This window comes from Oxyura jamaicensis, chromosome 13 (assembly GCF_011077185.1).
Source record: "Oxyura jamaicensis isolate SHBP4307 breed ruddy duck chromosome 13, BPBGC_Ojam_1.0, whole genome shotgun sequence".
In the NCBI taxonomy this organism is placed as follows: Eukaryota; Metazoa; Chordata; class Aves; order Anseriformes; family Anatidae; genus Oxyura; species Oxyura jamaicensis.
The window spans coordinates 1120425-1146566 of record NC_048905.1 but is presented as its reverse complement, the minus strand read 5'-3'; the positions used below and the strand labels follow the sequence as shown (position 1 = coordinate 1146566).

Sequence of the window (26142 nt, the reverse complement as noted above, 5' to 3'; positions counted from 1 at the left end):
TCCCAAGGGACTCTACCAACCAGTGTCCTCAGCAGCACAAAGTCAGCCCTCCGAAAGTCCAATACAGTGGTTATGACAAATATATCTTCAAATTTCCAAATTGGCTCATGAATATTGGCTATTTCATGAGCGTCTGACCTTTGAAGAAGCTCAGCTGTCAGCTCAAGTGCTATCATCCCTGGTGAGTTATTCAGAACAGATTACAAACTGCTTCCAAAGGAAGGATAAATGTAAGCCTTAAATAATTATGAGGATGATGAGTAGGCAAGCCTTTTAGTTAGATCTTTCCTTATCTAAATTATTTTTCTATTTGTGATAAAAATATCAAAGTATGCTGTAAAAATATCTGAGCAAAATATAATAATCAGTTGCACAGAGGAAGATAATTAGCAGATAGTGTGCATCTGTTCTTACAGAGTCAAAGATGAAGGGCAGATGAGCTGATGTGGAGATCTGTGTTCTTTAACCTGGACTATTTCCAGCCCCTTGGTTATCAGTATGCATCCACTGCATTGCAGCTCTCTTCAGAAAGGAGTATTTAACAGTAATTCAAGTGTTATTTTTCTGTGGTACATCCCACAGCGCTCATGGAACTTTAAAATTCTGATTTTACTTGTGATGGGAATGGCTGATGCTAGTTTCCCATTGAATGTGGATGGAGGAGTGGATGACACAGAGATGCAGAGTCCTTATCCCTCATTAAAATCTGACCCAAATAAACAGTGAGTAAGAACTCTTACCATTTAAAGACGAGTGTATGAGAAGAGATGTTCTCATCTAAAGACATAGTTACAACTGAAATGAGTGATTTGAAAGTACCTCTGAGATGAATGTTTCTGGTCTCTTGTAATACCTGTTATTGTTTGTGTGTGGTGACACCAAAAGCCTTTCAAAAATGCATTTCAACTCCAAATAATTGTATGAGAAGCTGGGGGAAAAAAACTGTCATCTAAACTTTACTTTGAAGAAATCAGGTTACGAAGGTTTACCTGCAGAAACATGCTGCTGTCATCAGTGTTATATAGTGTGTAAATTATGTTTTTCTTGTATTGTCTGTTCAGAGAGTAACTTGTGTGATCTCTTCTTGATGGAAAATGTTAAAGTTGGGAGCCTGCTTTGAATCACCACCATCCAGAGAAGGCAGATTTTGGTGCTTTGTAACATCCTCAAGTGGACCCATCTACAGTGACTAAATGAGTAGACCACTAGCTTTGGCATCAGTGCCTCAGTGTATGCAGCATGAAACCCTTCCTGGTATTTCCAAAGTGATAAACGTAGACACATACATTACAATTAAGGGGAAAAAAAGGCAAAAGTAAATACTAATTTATAGAACTGTTCTGTCTGTTTTTCAGAATAAATGTAGCAATTTAGTTGAACCCATTTGAGTTTAATTTCAGTTCTCTTTTCCTGTAACCTTCTTTTGGATGAGAAAATTACTGGGTGGTATTTACTGGGTGTCTGCAGCTCAGTTGCATGTTATTGCATTTTCAATTGATCAGGCTAGTAACATGGGATGTATGTGATCAGATAGGTATCTCAGAAATTTCTATTTTTCAAGGATAGATATACTGGCTTATGAAAGTGTGATTATGTTTCCATAAATCTTGGTAATGGTTTAGTATTTCATCTATAGGATAGGTTTCATTACTCATTACTCATCCATTTTTTACTTTATCCTTATGAACTACAGAACTTATCTGAAAACTGATGGCAATAAAGAATGATTTAAAAAAAAAAAAAAAAAAAAAAAGTTACTTTGAGGACATTTTAAGAAGAAAAGCTACCTTATTGGAGTTGATGCCTTACAGAACATTTCCTCTTTTGTGCATGAAGAAAAATGAGCATCTTTGTAAAGATTAGCCATGTCAGTTTAAAGGCTATGAGGTTAACAGAATCAAGTATAAGAAGGTAATTTATGGTAATTTATATATAAAATAAAGTATTAAAGACTTTTCTTTTTTTTCCCCCTACCTTGAATAGTAATTTAAAAAATCTAATTTTGTTTCCTTTTTGATATAGTTGGGGGAGGCAGGTTGAGTGGCTGAGAGGAGGGCTCTGTGTCAGCAGCCCTCTGTTATATTTTCTTTATAAAAAGCAACAATTTTCCTTCATCCTATTCACCTTTTTAAATACACTTATGATTCACTGCTGTGTTCCTTATACAAAAAAGATGTCTTTTAGGATCTTCCTGCAGATCCTCTGTTTCAGTGGCCTTCATGTTTCCCTTACACTGTTGTGTGGTTGTTTTTCCCTGATCCTATGTTTACTTTTTAAATTCAGCTTTCACTACTTTTCTTTTTACATGGCCAGTCTTAGTTTCTCCATCTCTTCGGTTAAAGAATTTCTAAAGTACCAGTCCTAAAACCTCAGATTTATTAAGAAAACTCCTCCTTGCTTAATCTTCAATTTAGTAATGCAAGGGAACGGCTAACTTGACAAGTTCTTTCTTGTATTAGAGAAAGCTGAAGTAATCACAGACCTCTTGAACAACAAAAAATAAACTCTTGCCACATATCTGTAAAATTCCAGCCATTCTTAAAATGTCTGGATTCTGCCAAATTTCAACAAAGTTCTTGTGGACTCACAGTCAAACAATTTAGTGATAAACCCTGCAATATCAGGATGGTAGGCTAGCACCAGCTTAGCTGTTTTAATCTATCTATTGGAAACCAAGCTGACTACTCACATGTTCCAATGTTATTTCTAGACATGTTTGTTGCTTTAATTCCTTAAGATTTGCTCCATAATTTTGGGCATGTTAAATGTCCTGTGAAATACGTCCATAGGTTTGAACAAACCTGAAATTCTTTCTCGGGTGTTTTCCTCAGAAATGTCTGCCTATAGAGGGTTATCCTTTTTGATCATAAAAGTTACTAGGCTGTTTGGATTTTTTGTTTGTCCTTCTATTTTTGATTGTCCTTGTATTTTTCTACCTTATTTTTTGTCATCATTTCCCTTTGTAGGAATAAATGCACAGATATACTTCCCTGTATGTATCTCTTAAGAGGATTAGTAAGATATACCCCACTCAGAAAAGATATTTCTATTTTTTTCCTTATTGCTTTTAATGATATATTCTGACCCAGTAGCACTGGCACAAATAAGGAGTTACACATTTTGTCTCTTTACTTTGAAACTTTTCGTGGCAACTTTACAGGGAGTGTAATTTATACAACTGCTGAAATTTTCTTGCTGAATCTGTGGTTGTTTTCTAAATTCTTGTATTATAACAGGGGATTGATCTCCTTATTCCAAACCATGTTAAATAAAACATTCACCAGAGTATTCATGAAGCAACCAGCACGGTGAGACATTGTACACTCTGCTGCACACTGAGGAGCCCGAGGGTGCTGCCAGTACAGTGGCACCATCAAAGGCACTGTCTCTAGAGAAAAATCTCCTCTAGGCATTCACAGTACGAGCCAGAAATGTTGATGCTTTTAAATGAGCAACAGAATGGTCTGACCATTTATTATTTTTTTTTAATACTCTAGTCTGCAAAGCTGGACAGGTGTATCCTACATGGCCCCTACAGTGCAAATATTTCCTATTTGTGTGACTGTCTTTTAATTTTTGAACTGAACATTCCTTTTCATGAGTACATCCCATGTGGTGGTGGCTGGACCACTTCTGAACAGTGGAGTAGTATGCTGGCGGCAGTTAATGTCCTATATTTTGACATTAATAAGGTTTCTGACATTGTCTCAAATGACTTTCTTATAAAAAATGTAGGAAAACACAGATCAGAGGGAACCACATTTGTAAAATAACACAAGGGACATGATTATGCAGTTAACTGGAGGGAAAGAATTTTGAATCAAGTCCATCTTCAGTGTTTTCCTTAATGATCTGAAAATAATGAAACTTGCCTGAACCTTTAAGCAGCTTGAAAGATAGAATTGGGTTTTAAAGGATCTCAGTTAGCTGGAGAGGTGTCCTGAAAGTATGAAATTCCAAATCTTACACCTAAGAATGGCACCCACGTCAGAATTGTGAAAGGACAAGCTGGGGATTCCTTATCAGCCTTTTGTGTCAATGGCAAGGCTTACATCAAGATCTAGAACTGCTATTTGCTCTTACCTGAAGTAATCTTACTGCTCTATTCTGTAACAGCAAGGGCTTGGTAGTCAGGCTGTGTTTTTTCCAAGGGTTGCACCTCAAGAAATTATATAGGTATTAATTTAGATTTTAATCCAGGGCCTGGAAAATGCAACTTAGTTTGAATGGACATTGTTCTGGTGAGAGAAGATGAATCAGAGGAAGAGAGAGAATGAGTCTTCAAATATACAAAATGTACTGCAGAGAGGAAGATAATTTTTTTCTCTGTGATGTTGGTTAGTATAAGAAGTAATGAGCTTAAATTGCAGCAGTGAAAGTTCAAATTGAACATGGTGTGTATGGAAGAGTATGATCATAACCATCATTATACTAAGCAATGACAGGGATAGTCTGTGGCTCTTTCACCCACTGTAGCCTTTCAAAACAAACAAACAAAAAAATCTGATAGTAATTGTGGAGATGCTCTTGCTAATGCATAGTTTTTGCATGAATAGCAGGTTGACAAATTCATGCTGTCTCTAAACAGTTATTAAAAATCAAAAGTAAGGTTTGCTGAATAGTTCAAGGAGATGACACTCAAGGACTGTATTTGCATTTTCTTCCTAACAGCCTGAGGCAGAGCTAGGATAAATATCTCTGAGGTTAACCTGTAGCACTGACTGTCTTTCTCTTTTCACCTGCCTCTTCAGATCTCTAAAGAGAGTAGAAGTTTATTTTGATTTGTTTTCCAGTAGGAGGCTTTCTGCATTTTCTGCATGTGGTGGTGCACACTTCCTCCTGAGATACAAGGATCAGTAATTATAAGTATTGTGCTGTTGTATTGGTGGTATTTAAGTATGAAAAATGAGGGAGTCCTTTGCTACTTGGAGCTGTAAAACATGTTGAAGTTTATAGGATCTGACTTTGTAAATTTGTGTTGGGTTTTCCTCTAGAATAGCCCTGGAAAATAGGTATTGTGTCTGAACTGCCTTTTGTGTGTAATTTCTGTGCTATGAAACCAGCTTAAAAGAGGATAAATACTAGTATATTTTTTCCTGAGGAGAAATGATTGGCTGTAGACATGATCTGGCTTCAATACTTTCTGTGTTTTAGTCATTGTTTCTGTATTCTTTTGACAGTAAAAGGAAAAGCCCATAAAAACCTATGATGTTCTAATCCAGGAAATGTGTACTTGATGGCAGGTTTAATATCTTCTGGAACTAGCATTGGTATTGCTAGGTTTTCAGCAGTACTGGCTTTGCATGTTCAGGAAATTGGCAACGTTCTGGGTTACCACTTAGGAACTAATACGTTTCTGTTGACCTTGTTTTTCTTCCAGTATTTTACTCTGGAAAATATTCTTCTTTTTTTTTCTTTCTCTCTTTTTTTTTTTTTTTTTTCCTTCCCCTTCTTTGCTCGTTTATTTTCTTTTGGTTTATTTTCTTAACAGATATCATTCTTATGGGGATTATAATCAGGTATTAGTTATAGTGGTCCTGATATCCCAAAGAGACCAATGTGAAGAAGAAATGGTGGTGTTGTGGTTCCACTTCTCTCTACAAAAGAGGCTCAGCAGGCAAGGGAATGTCATACAATATCACTTAAAGATCCCTTGTTGCAGCAAATGTTTCCAGGATTTTTCAGATGAATGTGTAGAAATTATACAGAAATCAAGTTTGGATTCTTCATGCTGTGTTAACTGTTCCAAGTCCAAGAGTTATCTCTCTTAATCCAAGGTTTGGCAAGAAAAACATTACACCTTAAATAAGAAGACAGGAGAATACTATTCCATCAAACATAGATATGCCAGGTATCTCCCCTGACATTGCAATTGTATAATGTGTAACCCAGAAAGTGGGTAGAAGTTGTCCATTTTCTGTCTTCAAAAGCCATTATTTTATTCCTCTCCATCAGGTTTTATACTCTGTCCTACTCCTTAACTGCAAGGAATTAACTTTCATTTGATTAATCTTAGCAGGTCCCTGTTATGATAGAGGAAGGTAGGGATGGCTTATTGAAACAGCCAGTGAATTTCATATTCACAGAATATTCTGTCTAAACAGATTGTGATAAAGCTAAGAAAACATGGGGAAGTGAAGTCTCGTGTGTATAAAATGAAGTATTATTCCATTTTGTACTTTCACAACAATATGCAGTATCAGTGCAAAATACTTTTCTTGCTAAATGTCCTAAATTGAAGAGCAACATTTGCTGTTTTGTAACATATGCCTATGCTTGAAAAAAGTAATGGCAGAAAGCATGTCAAAAGGCAATGCTTATAGTATTAAAGTTTTAACAAAATGTCAGAGAAAACTGGAAACTGCTTAATCCACAGAAATCTGTCATAAAGATTGCATTGTAAGGTTGTTTCAGCATGAATTCAAGTGGCATATGGGAGCTTAAAATATAATCTAATGATATATCTCTATCGGTGAGATGTTTATGTAACGTGATTGCAACAGAGATGACTTTACTTGTTAATTTGTTAGGATAGTAAAAGTTAGTGGTTTTGGAACAATGCAATGAATTAAGCTTTACTCAGAAGCAATCTTGTCACTGGAACGCAAATTTTCTTTTTTTCTTCTGTCTAGTTTAGAGTGTCCTGAAGACTGGCAGCCTGCTGTATGGAAATCTGTGGTGCTGCTTTCTTCTGTTACCCCGGATTGCTTTCACAGCATTAGCATGTGTAGCCTAGCAAAGAAACATGACAGAAGTACGGTATGAACTGTGGAACTACTTGCCCAAGTGGAAGACAAAACTTAGTTCAGAGCAAGTTTTGAGGGAAAAGATCTCATGTAGCAGTAATTAAGTGAAGCTCTTTCCAGTGGAACTGGAGTTTTAAAATGTCTGTCTATAACCCTGAAGAAAAATCCTAAGTTATTTCAATATGCTGCAATTTATAAGATGTGGTTTTGGCTACCATGCTTCTTGGTTTTACAGAGATGTTATTATATGAAAAAGTGATTGAATAACAGTGAATTTTTATTCCTATTGATCCTAAGTAAATACCTTTATGTGTTTTTCAATTCATCTTCTTGGTGAACATGATTTGTAATGTAACTGTTGCTGTAATATATCACTAATGCCACATAAACATGTATTTGATTTTATTAAAATTTCACAGCTGAAGTACTCTCCAGTGTTACTTTACATCAGTAGTCATAGTTACACTGATTAATCAAATACTGGGAAAGGACTTCAGATTTATTTTTTATTTTTTCCCCAGAAGGTAAACCTGCACTAAATGTTGTAACTGAGGATTTTTGCTGAGGTTGCTGCCCCAGCAAGGCAGCATTTGCATGTGTCAGTGAGGAGGCTTTTCCTAGCAGGTCTCCTGAGCAACCAGCTGGGAGGCATGGCAGGAGAGTGGCATATCTGTCTTGGTGCTTGCTGGGGAGATGCGACAGCCATTTCACTGCAGTCTGCTCTCCTGAGCACCCGGGAAGCATTGGTGCCTTGGAGGGAAAGTTGTCAGCTTCATGCTGTTAGGGCCAGGAACTAGAAGGCCTCGGGTCTTCACAAATCATCAGGCAGTCTTAATTCTCGCCACATCTATAGCTGTCCAAATGGACATATTGTAGCCTCTTCTTAAAGCCTGGCTTTTAGATCTAATAATTGTTTTGAATACATTACAGACAGACTGAGCAAGTCATACCTGATACATTCCTGTAGAAGAAAATTCCTTTTAAATAAGGATGAAAGTTATGATTGCATACATATTGTTCTGTGAGATATTTCTGGATAGCCAGGAAGAAGAAATTTGTACCTGAACATTATACTTTTCATGTATTCTTAATTTCTTTTTTTTTTTTTTTTAACTAATGATAGTATTAGAGTATCAATGTAGTATCAATGTAGTAGTATCAATGCCCAGTTTTGTGAATTATTTCATATAAAAGAACAAGGTTGCAACAAGATATACATGTACACAATTATTTGTAGTTGTTGAACCTGTATCTGAGTGAATCATGTCTGTAAGTCACTGTTGACTTTTCTGTGGTAGGGAGAGTTACTTTGGACAAACATTATATGATTGCCTAACTAAGGATTGTAAAAATGCAAGTACACAACTCAACAAATTCAGGTAACAAAGGTGGACAACAAGGATCTACTGTTGGGTTTAGGATCCTCTCTGTTATATTCTACACATACATTGTAGAAGAGAGATTTTGATGGTGTTAGTCCTTTTTATTTTTTATAGATCAAGTATTTGCCAGCAGCATACCTCATATATCTGTGAAGCTTTATACGTCTTGAGGCTATTAGTGTCCTCAGTTTATAGGAGATATAAAAATGGCATAGTGTCATGGGCAAATTAAACATTGTTTCATGAGCGGGGATTGTCTGTAGCTGGATAACATATTTGATGTGTTTTAGTGTTTGTTTTTTTTTTTGTTTGTTTGTTTTGTTTTTGTAGTGTTGTGTTTTTTTTTTTCTATGCTATAAGATCAGTATTAAAATATATATATATATATCCTGTTCAGAAAAGCATCATTTTGCTGTGTGATTCTTCAGAACTCTTTTAGATGCTGAGTAAGCCTTGGAGTGCAGTTTGCCTTGGGAGTTAGGGCAGAGTTCACCTAAGGAGTCTGGGCTATATACACGGACCATCACTCAAGTCTGTTTTTCACATGCTGAGAAACAGCTTGCATCTGTGTGGTGCATATCTATCACTGGGATGAATTAAAAGCCAACCAGGTGAAATCATGCCATACTGTTATGAATGGTATTACTTTGCCTAAATTGCTTGTTACTTTGGAGCAGAAATCGGTGACTAAATGTTAATAAATACACAAGTACAGTTGTTATAAAGAAAAGGAGCAAAAAGCCACGTACCTCAGGTATGTAACCCACTTCAAAGTAATGCACACTGACACTGGCCCTTGTAGACTGTACCTGATGAAAAAGGTTTCCACTTAATGAGTGTTCCTGTAAGGTGTAAGAGAAGGTGTGTTTCTTTTATAGGTCAGGTCACTAATTTTCATTGCTAGGCTGATAAAATCTTGTGTTGCTTGAAGAGAACTCATTTAGGAGATTTGTGTCTCAGTAAGGGTGAGCATCAGAGTTGAGGTAGAAGCAGACTGGGGAACGGACTTGAATTCTATGTTTATTACTAGTTTTGTCACTTCTGTGACCTGACCTGTGGTGGCATATTCCTGTCTGTGATTATTTTCTTAATTTTTATATATATATATATCTATATATATATATATAGATATAAAATACATACCTTTATATATTTAAAATATAAATTCTATTAAATATATAAATGCTTCTCTGGCTAACAAACCCACAAACAACTTTAAAAACTGAAGCTGTTGTAATCTGGAATAATTTAGTTGTTGTTATACAGAATATTAGGAAAAAGCTGCTAATAGTAATAGAGATACAATATCACATAATTTCAAACAGAGGATGGTAATATAGTGAAGTAGCTACTGAATAGCCCATTGTATTTTCAGGTTATCAGCAATAATTGCTATCAGCATTATACTCTTTACATCTAATTACCTCTTTAAACAAAGCTGTTTTCTCTAAAGCTTTTTCTCTTATTCCACATAATGTTTTATGATTCAGGCATCTAACGATTCCTCCGGAGAAGACACACCATATACAGATTGACCCCATTAGTGTAAACCACATAATAAGATAATACGTCAGTCTGTTACACATGAATTTTCCAATGATTGTATCTTGCTTTTCTTACAGATTCCAAGCAGAAATTGATACCATTAGACAATGTATATGAGAGTATTCTAATCTGATTTGTCTATTCCTGAAGGTTACTGGTTGCATGTGGTCTGTTCTGCTTAAACACAATTAACATTTAATTATATGTTTTTGATACCTCTGGTTTAAAAACAAACAAACAAAAAAAGCAAAATATGAGTTGCATACCATATCAGGACTCATACATAAAGATTAATTCAGTATTATACATCTGTGTATTTTCAAGGGAAGTAAATTATTTCAGGTAATCAAGAGATTTACAGTATTTACAGTATTAACAAGATAGGAAAAATAGAGCAAGTATCTTGAAATCCAAGGGATTAAACACATTTCACCTGATTGCATTTATGTAACATATGCGTGAATTTCTGATTTTTTTTCTGCATTCTTTTCCTTTGCCTGTATACCTCTTTTTTTTCTTTTTTTTTTTCTTTTTTTTGTTATGGAACAGAAAATACTTGGAATTTTGGTAGTTAAGAGACAGAGCATGTAACTTTCAGAAACACACAGACCAGCTTCCCTCTATTTGAAATGGTTCGAGTGTTGCATTTTATTTTTGACTGTAGAGGAAGTTGAGACTGGCTAAAACTAAGCACTTCAAATATTGAGGACCTTGGCACATAAGAATGTAAGTGCAGCGCAGAAAAAAAAAAAAGTTGCTTTTGTGCCATACCTATCTTCAACAAGGACATTTTTTAATCTTTGCTTTTAAAACTGTGGAACTGTGGAGTATCAAACATGAGAATAAATGTTTGTCACAGGAAACAGACATTCCTTTGCACAACTTTTTTTTTTTTTTTTTTTTTTAAAAAAAAAGAGAAGAATAAACCGTGATGCGCAGATGTTATTAACAGCAGCAGAATTTGAGGAAACATGAGAAGCTGAAATGTTTCTAAAATAGTTCTATGAGAACCCTCAGGTCAGAGCTTTCAACAAAACTTGAGCAACAAGGGCATGATCTTTGGGATGCCACAATTATTTTGTCATCTTTGTTACCAGCCAGTGTTTTTATCTGGTTTGTAGGATGGGTTTGAGTGCTGTTTGTTGGCACTTTTGGTTTTCAGTTGTTTTCTTTTCCCTCTTCTCTAGTAGTGTAAACCCTAACAGGAAGGATGAAAGTTCAGGACAATTCAGGACTGAAGATGTAGAGGAGATGGGTCAGGGGATGAAGCCAGAAACTAAATACGCCTAGTTAGTTCTCTAGAAGGAGGCAAAAATCACCATGTTCTTTCCATTGAGAACATTCCATTTTCCTCTGAAAAAGGCAGTGAATTTTACAGAAGAATGTTCAGCAGTGGAGTGTGATTGGGGCATTCAATCTGAAAATGTTATGTAGATCCAACTTCCACTGAAATCAATGTGGGGATATGAGATCTCTTAATGTGTAATAATGTGGAATATATGTGCCTTTGACAATTTTCCCTCCCGCTTAAATATATTTTTTCTTAAATTCAAGGGATGAATTTCCTACTATATGTGTGAAAATGGATGCTATAGTTAACTTTTCTAGGGATTAGGCCTGACACGTGTAAATATTTCTTTTGTATGATACAACCATTAGAGGATGACTGAGTTTATTTAGTTATTTTGAACAACAATCGATGGTATGACAATCCAATGAGACAGAGCAATCTGTTATAGTATCCTGATAAAGGCAGTATTATTAAATTAAGGCCTGCAAATTTACTGAAATACAAGGAAAACAATCTTATCTTTCAAATAACGATACTGAACATATGAAGCAAATGACTTTCAATTTACTTAGCTGTAAGAAAATACTCTGTAAGGCTTTCTGTTCAAGGCTAGGTTGCAAATTTAAATTATGAGATTATGCTATTACCTGCTTTATTACTGTGCACACAATATAAAAATGATATGGAATGCACAAAGCATATTTCTTGAGATCACAGATACTTAACCATGATTTCAGAGGGAAACTAAATTGGATATAACTGGCTTCATCACTGTGTGAAAGACACAGGCGTTAAAAGCCACAAGGGTGAAGCCAAAAGGAATAGAGTACTAATCAGCACAGTTGCATCATGAATCAATCCACTTTTTTTGAATAGCTTAAATCTAGTAGTTGTGCTAAGTATGAAATGGATAAATCAAAAGTAATGTTCACAAGTATATTCTTCAGTTTTCTTACAGCTGCTTTCTCTCATTTCAGTTGTAAACCTTTTCTTATTAAGGGAATTCGTCATTAGGAGGAGGAAGGAACAGTATTACATGACAAAATAACATGGTAAAGTCTCTAGCTACTTCTCAGCATTGGACATTGATCAAACCTGTCTAAATGTCAATGAGGTGGGATTTCTCCAGTTTTCAGTAATAGTTGATCCAGCTTAGAGGTGTTATTCTTAGAAAGAAAATAAGCAGTGGGAATTAGTGTTCTTTTGTATTAATTTTGTGATTATTTTTTTCAAGCACATCATTAAGATACTGGTGTGAGTGAGTGTGGGGAACTGTTGATTCCTTAGGGATTGCAAATTCTTTAGTGTATTCCTGCAGTTCATTATAGGTTTTAAGGAAATGAGAAATTTACAACTGCTCAATGGGGAAAAAGCTGTATACATATTAAAAGCCTTGAAATTGATTTCTGTTAAAGATTTGCGAAGACTGTGTATATATGTGCACATATGTATATAAATCAACATGAAGTAGCATTTTTGTTTCTTCTAAAGCATCAGTTGCCTATTTCAAGTACTAGGTGAATGATATGTATACTAATACAGAAACCTAGTTAGTTTCAAAAGTTAATGTACAAAAATCAATGGAGGAGATGGAATGGTTCTATTTACAGTTTCGATTATAAAGTAATGCCTTGCATCTCAATCAAGTTGAGTGATCTGTGTATTTAAGTGACTTGAAATGTTCTTTTGTCTTTGCAGAAACATTTATTAAAAGTAATTAGCTGTTTAAACTACTGACCAGCCAAAGAGAACTTCTGGCAGATTGTTTTATCTTTTTGCTATTGTTGTTACATGCAATGAAAAGCATAAAAAGTTCACTTGTAAGGTTCTGGCAACTTTAGCCAACTTCAACAAAGCAAGCATGTAAGAAATGTGTAATTTATGACTATGAAAGAAAGATGAACCAGATGGGAACTTAGATGAGAAAAATGTTGTAGCATATCCATGCTCTTACCTTCCCTCTTGCAGTTATTTCTCATTTAAAAATATATATATGCTTCTGTTTGGTTATACATATGTGTCCATTAATAGATATGCTTCAGTTATTAGACAGGGAAAAATTTATGAATGACTTTATGTGATTGTGAGTCACAGCCTAAGCACCAGGAACGTGTGTTATTTCATGGCACCTGCAATATTTCCTAGTTGCACTAACTCCCACAACAAAGTGGTGTGCTCTGCACACTAGAATTTGTCTGTTACCAATAATAACCTTTGCCTTGTTTATACAATCATAGCACTTCTCACCACTCAACAAAGATGAGATACAAAGACGGACAGGAGAGATACAGGTAGCTATAAAGTAGGGAGCACAATGGAAAGGACAGCAAGAGTGATCACAACAACATAGACTTAAATCTTCTGTTTTGGGAGATGAGACAGTAATGGAAAGTGGAGATTCAAGCCTATGCTGTAATGCTTTAACCATTGTATCTTTTGTCAGATAGACTTAGAGCAAGCAGGGACTATAAGACACAATTTGCAAAAGAGACCATCAGCAAAAGACAAATGGAAAATAAGTGCAGAGAGGAGCTTTTCAGAATAGGAAGGACTGCCATTACTGGGTCCATGTTTTTACTCAAACCTGACAGCACATCACTCATTCTTCCTTCATAGCTTGTATATTTTAGATGGAAGATATGTTTTCCTCTGACTGCTGTTCTGGAATGCTAATGGCGAGCTGTGGAAGTGCAAAGGTTTCATGGTGGGACACATTACGCTAAGGGCTGTGCTTCAAAGATCACAGCCCTACAGAGCTTTTGAGACACCACTGCAACCAGCATCTTTTTTTCAGAAGCTCCTTAGCAATCAAGCTTGTGGAAGTGGAACTCCCATATAAGATATCTTAAGTCAAATTTTAGTGTTTTGTTTTGTTTTGTTTTTTTTTATGTCAATTCCTACATGTTGCAGTGATTTAAAATCAGTTTAAATATCTGATTTTATAGGTGCATGTTGTAATTGATTCAAGGTCCATACACAGGAATTAAGTCATGGTTTTTTAATCAACAGATCGCAGCTATTTTACATTGGATAATTAATGTCACCTGCTGAGTGAGAGTTGAGCTAGGGTAACCAAATGCTCTTGGCGAGAAGTGGGAAGGAAACCCACAGTGCACAAACAGGTAGCATTTGCACAGCGCACATCATGCCCTGAAAATTTTCTTGCCAGTGTAAAAGCAATTTTGCTTCTAAAACACGTTTACAAAGTAAATAGGATTTGTTAAAGCTGTGTGTATTTAATGAATACACTACAGAAATGATCCAGACCTTTCTATCATCTTGATGGTTTTGCACGGTGGACTCCCAGAATGTGCTTGTTTTCTCTATCTATACCAGTAATCCAGTAATTGTTTGTATTCCAGCCAGATTAGCTACATTACTCTAAACATTTCCTCCTTTATTGCTTACGTTTGTTTTTGTTTGTTTGTTTGTTTGTTTTTCCACTCTGCAACAACCTACTGCTTTAATTATGCCACCAGGAAAAACAGTTAAAAGTTAGCACTGAATTCTTAACCATTGCATTGATACCAGTTGCCAGGAATACTGTTAAGTATGTATTCTAGAAAGGAAATACATCTTAGCAGCTGGGCTACAACGGCTGTAACATTAAGAATTCTTCCTCACATTTTCCTTGATGGGCACAACCCCATTTAGCTACTGTGGAGTAGCTGTAATCAGCTATGTTTGTATCAATGTGAAAAATGTGCAGTTCTGTATTTTCATTAATGCTTCAGCTGGGGAGAGAGGAAGAAGAACATCAGTGTCAGGCTACAGACAGTAGGGCAGAGATTTGCCACGAAGAGGCTTTTCTATAGTCATTCCTACTCCTCTTTGTTGTCCTGTCTATCTATTCTCATTAAAATGTCAGGCCATAATACATTTTGCATAAATCTATATAAGTTGCAGTCAGATAGTTTTTGACTTCTTCGGAATCCTCTTGTTTTGTAAAACATAAAGTGGCTCAAGTTTTTGAAGAATCAGGGAGTGGTTGAGGTTGAAAGGGCCCTCTGGAGGTCGTCTCTTGTCCTGGCAGTGGATGACACTAAAAAGGACCTGGCTTTCTCAGCACAGTAATTATAAAGCTTTTTTCTACAGATGCTCACTGAATTTTCACTACCATAAGTAACTTTGTACCTCTGAGATGAATAATTAACTATTTCTGCCCTTCCTTATGATACACAGTATGATTATCACCCTCAGTTTCAACCATGCTATTCTGTGGAGTGAGACATGTTAGTTATAACAGCAGATTATCTAGTACCAGGTGTTCTCTCTCTCCACTTTTCAAAAAAGACAGCTTAGTAATTTGGCAATGTCATGTTCTACTGTACACAGTATGCAGCTGAACAGGTAACATATTTTCTTAAAATTAAAACCTTAAGTTGTAGCAGCTGATCTGAGTAATCTGTGATACATAAACCTAGTTCACATTCTTTTCTTCAAATTGCAAGGTTTTATTTTTCTTTCAATAAAAGTAATTTTAGGAAATACAGAGCATACAATTTTATAATGAAAATTTGTATTTTCAATATAGAATTCAAAATGCTAAATGGCAATTAAAGTAATGGTGTTCCAGATGTCCTTTGTTGAAAGGACAGCCTTGAGGCAACAACAAACATTTTTTGAAACGTTCTTTGCATTTCCACTTAGAGATTCTGATAAGGCTTTTTTAAGGGCAGTTTTCAAAATTATTTTCTCTCTCGTTATTTATGTAATTATCAAAGCTTTAATCTTGATGTTTTATTTGTTGTACACTGCAGGTACATGTGGATTTACTAACAGTAGAGCTCATTAATGATGGGCTTCTAATATTTATTCTTTTCATCATTAATAGCATAGGATTTTAACTCATAAGTATAATGCGGATGGATACAATGAATAGCTTAGTGACTTCATCTGTTCATCACTGAGGTAGTTCAGTGACTTACTGTTAATTCTAATTACGTTATCACTGAAGCCAGAGAAAAACACTAACTGCAATAATTTGTAAAAATGAATTTGGATTTTAATTCACAGAGTTGGTTACTGTAGCAACCTGCCAGATGTAGAAAATACTTTCATCACAATTTTGCAAGATAGCATGTTTAGAATTGGATTTGAAAGGTACGTTTCTGTGGATGTTTTGCATACATATCAAAGAAATACCAACTTTCTCCAAAGTTAGTAAAAATTACTGAGAGAATAAAACAGAAAATAGTGATGATTGAGTTTATGATTTTGAATTTTCATTGAATTTTCATTGATCATTGAATTTTCAACTATTGGGAACGCTTACTGAAGTACAGATTGCTAATTTTTGTAGGTGTTCCAATACTGTCAAGTAAATCAGTGTGGTCATTGCTAGTTTTGACACGCAAAAGATGCACAGTGGGATTTAGAAAAGTCTCAGATCAAGTCAACTTCAAAAACATGATGCAACTGAGTCATCTTGGTTTTGCTTACGTTGTAGAGAAGGTACTTTCAACCATCTTCATGGATGGAACACTGCAGCTGTATCCAGTTGTTTTCCTCCAAAGGGAAGAAGACTCACAGCACAATTTGCAAGTCCTCCTTGTCCTTTTGCTGTGTGGTGTTGGCACAACCATTGTATCCCTGTGGCCACTCACAACAGCTTACAGAAGGCATTGTAGCTCTTCATATATGCAGTAGGTAAAAGGTGATAATCAGTGGGTTTTAAACTGTGTGCAGAAATGAGAAAATAAGCATATTTCAGTGTTCAAACAGTATTGCTTGGGTTGGATTAGAATTTTGGAATGAGTCAGGCTTCTGTAAGCAGCTCTGGTAGCTGAGGAAGCAGTACTTCTCTCATTCTGAGAGAAACAAGGATCTAAATGAGACTAGAGGAACTGTGTAGCCAACAGAACATAAATTCTGACCCACACATTTGTTATTACATATTCCATGTCACTTTACACTTCAGAACTGGTGTTAGCCACAGTCTCCTGGCAAAATTGTATCTTTGCTAATTAAATTCTGAGCTGCTAAATTCCCCCTGAAATTTTAATTGGATTTTTTATTCCTCACTGTATGTTATAAATTGCTGTGTGATGCTACTTTGTGCTGTGAAATGGCTGCCTTTAAATGGTAGGTGACATACCCCTTATCCCCAAATACAAAGTGAGAAAAGGTTTTATTATTAGTGAAATGATTTAAAATTTACTAATGCTGATAGCTACAATTCATGAAATCCTCATCAGACAAAACTATTTCTTGGTTCCCCCAGTCTTCTCAAATGACTTTATTCAGCTAAAAGCTCTGTTGGAGAATTGTCTAATGGGAATGTTCAGGTAGAACTGTAAATTGTCCCTTTCTCTAAAAAGAAACAAAGAAAGAAAGAAAAAAAACCACTTCTATCCATGCTGAGAACTGATTTAAAAACAGTATGTAGTATAAAGACAGACTATAAAATGAACTAAACTGAAACATTGCTTGTTCTCATAAGGAAGACATAGTTTGGAAGTATGTTACTAAAAACTGTTATTCTCTGTGTGTTAGACCATTCACAAGTTAGCACTTCATAACACACTATGCATGAATTTGCACATACCTTAAATATGTACTTGAACTGAATTTAGATATGAGCCACAGACACTTCGTAGTCTACGAAAGTTGAAGTGAAGGCAGACAGCTTGTAACCAACATTTTCCCATGCATTTTTTCTAATATGTTTCTAACTCATTTTCTGTTTTAGGACCTCTTTTTTTGTGGCAATATTTTTTTATTTTCTTTTCATAATTTAATTTGATTTTACATTACAGTAATTTAAGAGCTTAAATATATTTAGTCTTTGTAAGCTGGAATTAATTTCCCTTCAATTGTGCTGTTTTTCATACAGTCCAGTTTCTAATGTTGTCTAGTGTTGTCATGACAACAAAAACTACTTAAAATCAGGTACTCGATATTAGTGTGGCATTATTTCAGATCTTCTTTCCAGGCTGAAAAAAGTTTATTGCCAGATCCTCAAAAGGTGTAAACTCTCACAAATCTATTGGTGATCAACACCATCTCATCATCTGCCACTGTATCTCTTTTCTCAGAAACAATTTTACTGCACTTTCTGAATTACTGATGACTCTGAAGTATTGGCATATGGTAGCTTTGCAGAACACAGATGATGTAATGAAACTTCTGATAAATCTCATAGTACAATTGTATTTTTAAGTTTATTCTTAACAAACTCAGTGAAAATTCTTTTTTGAAGAGAGCATCATTCCTGAACATGCAATTCAAATTTAGGTTCTCAGGAATTTTGCCGTTATCATATACAACAAATATGACTTCCTGGTGATGTCCTTTTTTTTTTTTTTTTTTTTTTTTCCTGATTTTCCTGATATTTGCTGTTTGTATGTGACCTTTTTTGATTGAATTGATATTCAAGTTATGTGGAGATTATCTGCCACCGTATATGTTTTTATATGCATGGTTTTATGCATTGTACCATGTATTCTATTAGAGTGGTAAAATATTTCAAAATCTCTATATTTAAAAATAATTTTAGCATTTTTAATGTATACATTCAGAAAAGAATGCCATTCCATTTTTTCTCCATATTCTATTGTTTTCAATGGATTGCTTGCTAGTTTGCCAATATGTTCTTAAATGTTGGTATTATGTCAATTCCATGTCTTCAACTATTGACCGTGTTCTAAGTGTGCTGATGATCGAACGGAAAATGTTAAGAGTATGGTGTCATTTTCCTTATTTAATGATGCATCAAATGATATCATGATGAAGATATCATGAACAGGGTCATGAATATATTAAGTTTAGGGAATATGACAGCAGTTTGATCAGTGCACCATAGATTTTTATATTTATTTTAATTTAGCTGTGCTGCATCTTATTTATACAATTTCATCCAAAATAAACAAACAAGCCTTGGAAGGAAACTTGTCATTATATAACCACACAGATATTATTAAATGTTTTTCCCCATTTATGCGAAGTGTTATACAGATGTTACTCCATTCTCTAATAACATTTGTGATGTTGAAAGGTTTTAAGTGGTGCCTTCCAACTGTATTAATAGTAAGGCTGCAGGAGGAATTTCGGATTTGAGGCAATGCAGTGGTTGTGTGTAGCTTAAAGCTTGGTGGTGCAAATGCTCGGAAAGCTGCTCTATGAGCTTTGCCTCTGTGCTGCTGGGCTGCTGGTATTTGCTATGCTTGTGACAAGAGCCATATGGGTGCTTTATTGTTTTTGTTTGAGGGGAGGAGGGAGGGAAACCTCCTTTATGTTAACATTCATTTATGTTTATGGCATTTGTTACTATATAATATTCCGTAGTTAATTGCCAGACAACATGAAGAGTCTAACCTGTTGGGCTCTCCAATAAGGACTGTTTTTCTTTAGCCCTTTTCATTTGTTTTTTAAATGCATCTTCACCAACAATTTTTAAATAGCACTGCATTGGTATGAATTTGCAGACATGAATTGGTTTTCATTTCCTTAAAGAAAAATTATCCTATTTTTTCACCTTGAACTATTAGGCATAGCACTCAACATGCACTTTTTGTTTCAGTAATAATACTTTGTAAACCAAGAATTGGTTTTAGTCTGTTTTTCTATGAGTGCTTGGTGCTGAGTATGTAGTGTTTCTTAGCCATTTCAGCAGTTTACATGCTTGTTGGGTGTAATGATAAACCTTGTGCCCAGGAAAACATTGGATTTCCAGCCTTTCAATGTGTCTAACAGTTCCAAAAGATGTTTCAAGTCAACATGTCAACATGGCTATTAAAAGCCACTTTGGGGCAGTTCAGTTCTTTAGTGTTCCCACTTCTAACTTGTGACAAAATTACATGATAAAACCGCTATGAGATGTATCAGTATCTTCAACTCAGTGCGTCCAGTGCGTGTTACACATTCCCATTTATACTTAGCTATGTAAGAAGCCTTTCATTCCAAGCTTTGGACAAATAGTTACCTCATACAATATTAGTAATAAAATCTGTGACAATAAATACTATAGCATATAAGTATAATATAAACAGACTGCAACAGTAATTCAAATATTATGCAAAGTTGGCAGCACCTCAGGTATGACAGTAGCTTAATAAACATGTTGACAAAGTGACTGTTAGATACTGGGGGGGGGGGGGGGGGGGGGGGGCAGGGAACAGCTTTCTTGTGGTAACAGAGCTCACCGTACCTGCAGCCTCTTGCTCCTATGCAGAAACACTACACTTACAGCTAATAACTTTGGTGAATGACACATGATACATGCAGGTTAACACTTTTTAAAGGAAGGATGAAGTTAGGAAATAAGAATATAAATGTAGGTAGTAAAGTGTGATGCAAATAAGCCTCGGGCTGAAAGAATATGCTAGGAATGTCACTGCAAAGGGAAGAAGACAGTTTAAATAGGGAACACTTAAGGACAGTTATGGAATACTGTGAACTCTCATGTGAAAATGTCAAGTTTCTTGATATTTTAGTTTGTTTCAGGACAGAATTTGAGTCATTTGGGTCATAATTCCTTCAAGAATGAAGTTGTGCAGTTCTGAGTTTCAGAAGAAGTAGTGATTATAAAGTACTAATAATAGCATTTTCCAATGCCACGTTGTGTATTATACATTATTGTATTATTCATGTGTTTTTCTTTTAGTAAATGACTTTGGGTTTTTTGAAGAAGGGTGTTTATTTCAAAGGCATGGGAGAGGTGCAGTCCACATGGGGCTCTCAGCATAAAGATGTAGCGCTTTAACTTTTGTATTTGAGGCTGATTTCCTTTTATGTATGTTAAAATATTGTACTGGATTCTGTTTAATGAACATTTACATGCAGATATCCTGCTTTTCCAGCCCAAGAAGCAACCTTATGTAATACATATTTGCATATTGACATAGTTACAATACTAGAACTAGAGGAAAACAGAATAAAAGTCAACAGTGTGTGTAAAAATCTACTTGCAGAGAAAAGTTCCTCTAAGGTTTTCCATTATCTTTTCTCAGTCACATCAACTTCATGAAATAAGTACATCCTCAAGCTATGTGTGGAGTTGCTACTCACAAGAAAAGTGAATGTTAACTTTTATACAATTTTGTTAACTTACCCTTCTGAAATGTGAAATGCAGTGAAGAAATCATCTTGGTGTGGTGCCTGGCAACATCAAGGTCAACCACAGAGAGTGGCAGATAATAAAAGGTAAAGAGGGATAGTACTTGTAGGGAAGGATTTCACATGGTTTTGTGTCACATAAAAAACTTTAAAATAGACTAGAGTAAGTGAACAGTTCCAGTGACCAAGAGGAAGGGACATTGCTTCTGTTGTGGATTTTACAGAAGTCATCTGCTGAACAAAGAGTTTGGGGCCCATCAGGGTTACAGCTTCTGTGTCACTTAAATGAAGAGAGGAAGATTTTTCTCCTCCTTTGGCCTTGTCCCATCTTCTGTTAAAACAATTCCACTTCCTGCTACCTTGTGCATACCTATCCACAACCATTAGCATCTAGTTACCCACCAAGTAACTTCTCTTTGTATAGTGCATGTACAACCTGGAGGCTTGGGGTGTCAAAAGAATTTATTCTCACCTCTTTCAGTATCCTAGGAAAGTAGTTGCAATACTGCCAACCAACCTTTGCTGTCTTTTCTGATATAGGGGTCATAACAGAGTTTCCTACAGAAAAGTCCTCTGAGCCTTGAGGCACACAGTTCCCACTGAAATATTTTGAGACGGCAGCAATGTGATTTCCCATACCAGCCAGCCTGTGTGAAGGTCGTGTAGGAATGTTCCAGGTCTCTGGCAGTTCTGAGGAAATACTGATGCAGTTTTAACAAGATCCGGGTATATAATTAACATTCCCATAAACTTCATTCACACAGTACTGTATAAATAGTTGTCCACAGCAAGGGTACATGTAATTATCCTTGAAAAAGCTTATAGAAGACAGAGAACTTATCCAGATAGTAAACTATATTAAGAAAAAGTTCCAAAATCTGTCTGTATAAACTACTAAAAAGAAAACTACTAAAAGAAAACTAATTTTTGCAAGCTCAATTAAGTGTCCCAAACCAACCTTAATTATGTGTTTGTAAATACAACTTTTTTTTTTTTCTTCCCAAAATTTCCAAAAGTTTTAAGATATTCAATGTCTGAAAAAGGGAGCAATGTTTCTATGCTTTCATAACAAAATATTTACTTAAAGTGTTTTGGTTACTATGATGTGCTGAATAACTGCAGGTAAGGGTAGAATAATATTCAATAACATTGCCTTGCATATCACTGCAAACTAATATATCTTAATGAATAAATATTTTTCTAAGTGGAACAAATGGCACAAGCACCAGACAGCAGGGTTTCCTTCTACAAATTACATTTTTCTCCTTTCAGCCTTGGATTTTTTGTACAGCTATGGAATAATTAAACAAAGTGGAGTATTAATGCAGTTTTATAACTAGTATGTTAAGGTTGCCAGATCTTGTTCAAATTTTCTCTCTTTTTTAATGTACATTGGTGTTTAAATTGTAGGCTGATAATGGGTTGTGGGGAACTAAGATATCAAAACCAAATGTTGTAAGGTATTTAAAATGAGCTTATGCAGATGATGCTTTACCGATTCGTTTATTTTGATATACTCATCTTTTTATTTTCAGTTTTGAAAAGGCTAAATCTCAAATTAGATTTATTGATTGGAAAATTCCAATTTACATAGTATTTCACTGATGTCTTCTCTTAAATTAGAAAATCTGGAGATTTATTTACCTCCTAGAAAACAATATTCAATGTCTGAACCCTTTCATCACTTCCGGAACACATACAGTTTTTTGTATACAGATTTCCAGGGCATATATTTGAAATTACTGTGGCCAATCAGAGTAAAAATGTAGAGATCAGAACAAATATGAGGATGAATACAGGTTGCAATGATGGCATTGGTGTAAATGTAGGTATTTGTTTTTATGTGATCTGTATCCATAGTAAGGGGTGGGAGGAGAGTATTTATTTTTACCCACCCAGTGTGGATGCACATTTTATTATCTTCTTCCTGAAAACATAGCCTCCTAGTCAGGTGCAGAAGACAATTACTAATAGTTGTTTTCAAACATCAGAAGCAATCTTGAGTTTTGTCCAAAAAGCTGGGGTTTTCATCAACCTTCTAAACTATCTCTTTGAGATACAATTGAGAAATCGAGTATATATTTGCATCAAAATCCAAAAAGATGTTCCCTCCACACCCAACCTGGATCCTTAACGTTGTGCCAAAAGATAACAGTACTTTGTTAATGTAATTCAAAAGTACAAATTAAATCTTCAGTTACCCATGTGTCACTTAAAAACACGAGACTTCATATGTGATTCTTTGAATTCAGTTGAAGAGACACCCATGCGAAATCTATTCCATTTTTAGTTATTTGCAAGTATGTCTTTCTGTTAATGACAAAGGTATTTCCTCCAATCTATGAGGTAGATTCTGTCATTTTTTTCCTCAGTTGTATTCACAAATAGCACAGGATACTTGACAAGTGAAGACTAAGCAGATTAAGCCTGACTAGGTTCAAGATAGTGGAATGCCTTCAAATTGCTTTAGTTGAGGAAATGTACCATCAACAGAAGAAGGAGGGCAGGAAAATATTGTAGGACCAGAAATTATGGTATTTATTGCCTTGGAGATCTGTGGCTTCATTTCACTCATTCAAAACAGCTATGACTTACTTTTTTTCTTGGGTGATTTTGCCTTCAGTATGCTCAATCAGTTTATCCAATTGTTGTGGGCTTGTTATGTGAAAAAAGTACCACAGACCTTTAAAGAAACTGTAAAGTTTATTTTTTTTAATACAGTACTTGTTTAATTATTCAGTCCCTTAGGGAATAAGTTAACAAAACACTGCACAAATCCAGTGAAAATACTACAGTTGAACAGAACTATTGTCCACTTGTTTGATGATGGATTTTATATAATGACCCAATAAGAGATGCATGATTCATTTACTGAATATTGTTCAGGTAATAATTTTTAACACTGCGTATTAAGTGCACTTGAGTAAAATCCTTTTTACACTGCAAGTTTTGGGTATGGCAGAAAGTTCAAGTAGGCATTGAGTAGTCTCTTGGCATTCTGAGTTAGTCCTTCTACGTGTTTCTTATTAAGCTTAAATCTTGTGAGCTGAGTGAAACAAACATTGTTTTTCTGTACGCAATTTTCAATGCCAGAACTCATTACTGAATAAATTTATTCTTTTTATTTAACTTTGGCTTGAATTCATTGACAATTGTGGGGAATGAAATAGTTGAGTGATGCAGTAGCATTTTCCTGAGCCTTTGAAAATAGTCAAGTACTTCATATTTTCACTTTGTTGTTTTACTCTGAAAAAAAAAAAAAAAAAAGACCATTTTATACTTATACCTGACCACAGTTACTTTTCAAAATGGGTATTTTCACTTGAGTTCTGTTCATTTTGTGATTTAATAGAGTTGATATAGATCACTTAAGAATTTATGTATATATTTTCATCATATTTACATCAGCTGCAGTTCACATTTATATATCTTTTTAAATTGTTATTATTATTTCTGCCCAAATGTTGCTTTCCTCAGCAACAATAGATATCATCCTTAAATTTATCTATTTAAATTTAGATCTTTGAAAATCTCCTCTAATGAGAAGTGAATGTCTATTTCTTGCTTCTTCCACATAGTTGATAGTCAAATTAAGCTTCAAGAAAATAGACCATTATTGGGTTCTTAATATTCAGCTTCTCCATATTATATAATAGCCAACTTTTAATTAAAAATTTATGAAAGTAACCTTTAATCCAGACAAAAAAACAAAGTAGTATTTTGGGTTTTGTGTTTTTTTTTTTTTTTTTTTTTTTTTTTTTTTTTTTTTTTTTTTTTTTTTGTTTTGTTTTGTTTTGGTGGTGGTGGTGTTTTGGTTTGGTTTGGTTTTTCCCCACTATAAGTGAAAGTGAGAGAAATGTATGTGTAGCAAAAGCTCTACCACCACAGGTCAGCAGCATGTATTGTTCACATAACATTTTCTTAATGGCACCCATACCGTGCTAAAATTCCCTTCAGAGATGATCCAGAGTTAATCAATGCAAAAACCAACGGATTGTTGTCAACATCATCCTCAGAAGGGAAGACTTGGTCATCTGGTAAATGAAATAAATGAGTAAGAAGATACAAACTGTGACAGAGCTCTGGGCTAGGATGTTTCTAGGTACTATATATGTATGTAGTTACATGTTTATGTAGTTAAATATGTATATGTATATAGTTACATTGCTTGCTTGCAGAAATTAGATATGTAATTTTAATGGTGATGGAAATCCTTAAACTTTAGACATTTAAATAAATAAAACCAAACCAGATACTGTCAATTTATGGCATTGTAGAGACTGGCATTGGATCGTGTGTTGGTGGAATCTCAGAAACAAGACAGCTTCTGTCAACATGGCACCTGGTTTGGCCAAATTAAACATTAGCTTCGTATCATTGCACCACTGTGCTGCATATATTCATCTCTGTCACCTGAAGAACCCTTAACTTTGCATAATCTCTGTGTTTTTTAGACCATTTATACTGGTGGGAGTAACTCAAAGTTGGAAGTAGAAGGATTGCAAGAAATTGTTAAGATGTTGGTGCTAGAAAGTTTTTGAGAAATACTGCATTGATGTTCTGCCCATCTATTTCTGAACTTTTTCTTTTCCTAGAAGTATTTTAACAGTGGAAATTTACTTCTGAAAATATTTCGCATGATTTCCTTTGAGTTCATTAGGAAAGGAAAAAAATAAATAAAACAAAAAAAAGCAACTAGGTTTATTGTGTTGTACCAGGGCACCTATTCTACAAAGATGGCAGGGTTTAACATAGGCAAGAATCAGGCCTATATGAAAATCAAACTTGGTTCTGATAAAGCCATAAAAAGCTCTGAGCCCTGGAATAAATTCTGTAATTCTGTAATATCACCTGCCCATCAAAAGCCTTTTTTTTTTTTTTTTTTTTTTTTTTTTTTAAGAGCAATTTGCAATTTGCTCTCCTATGGTGGTTATAGAATCGTAGAGTCAAACTTCCTTCTTCCCTTCTTTCTTCTTCCTACTCCACTTTCCCCAGTAAGGAACCATTTTTATTTCCTGCAAATAATTGTGTTGTGCTGTTTTTTGTTTGTTTGTTTGTTGTTTTGTTTGTTTTGTTTCTGAGAAGTTAACAATTTAATCTAAAAATCTATTGCATTTCACTG

General features: G+C 35.0%; 1 protein-coding gene and 1 long non-coding RNA gene across 7 annotated transcripts in view; one reads left to right on the top strand and one right to left on the bottom strand.

The window, feature by feature from the left end:
- Window positions 1–26142, top strand: part of GABRB2 (gamma-aminobutyric acid type A receptor subunit beta2) — a 191207-nt gene that overhangs the window by 129420 nt on the left and 35645 nt on the right. The window lies entirely within an intron of this gene.
- LOC118173581 lies at window positions 4176–9563 on the bottom strand. The gene is made up of 3 exons (XR_004754295.1): window positions 9553–9563; window positions 4723–4729; window positions 4176–4578 (listed from the first exon to the last, which is right to left on the bottom strand). It is a non-coding gene; the product is annotated as an uncharacterized LOC118173581 (long non-coding RNA).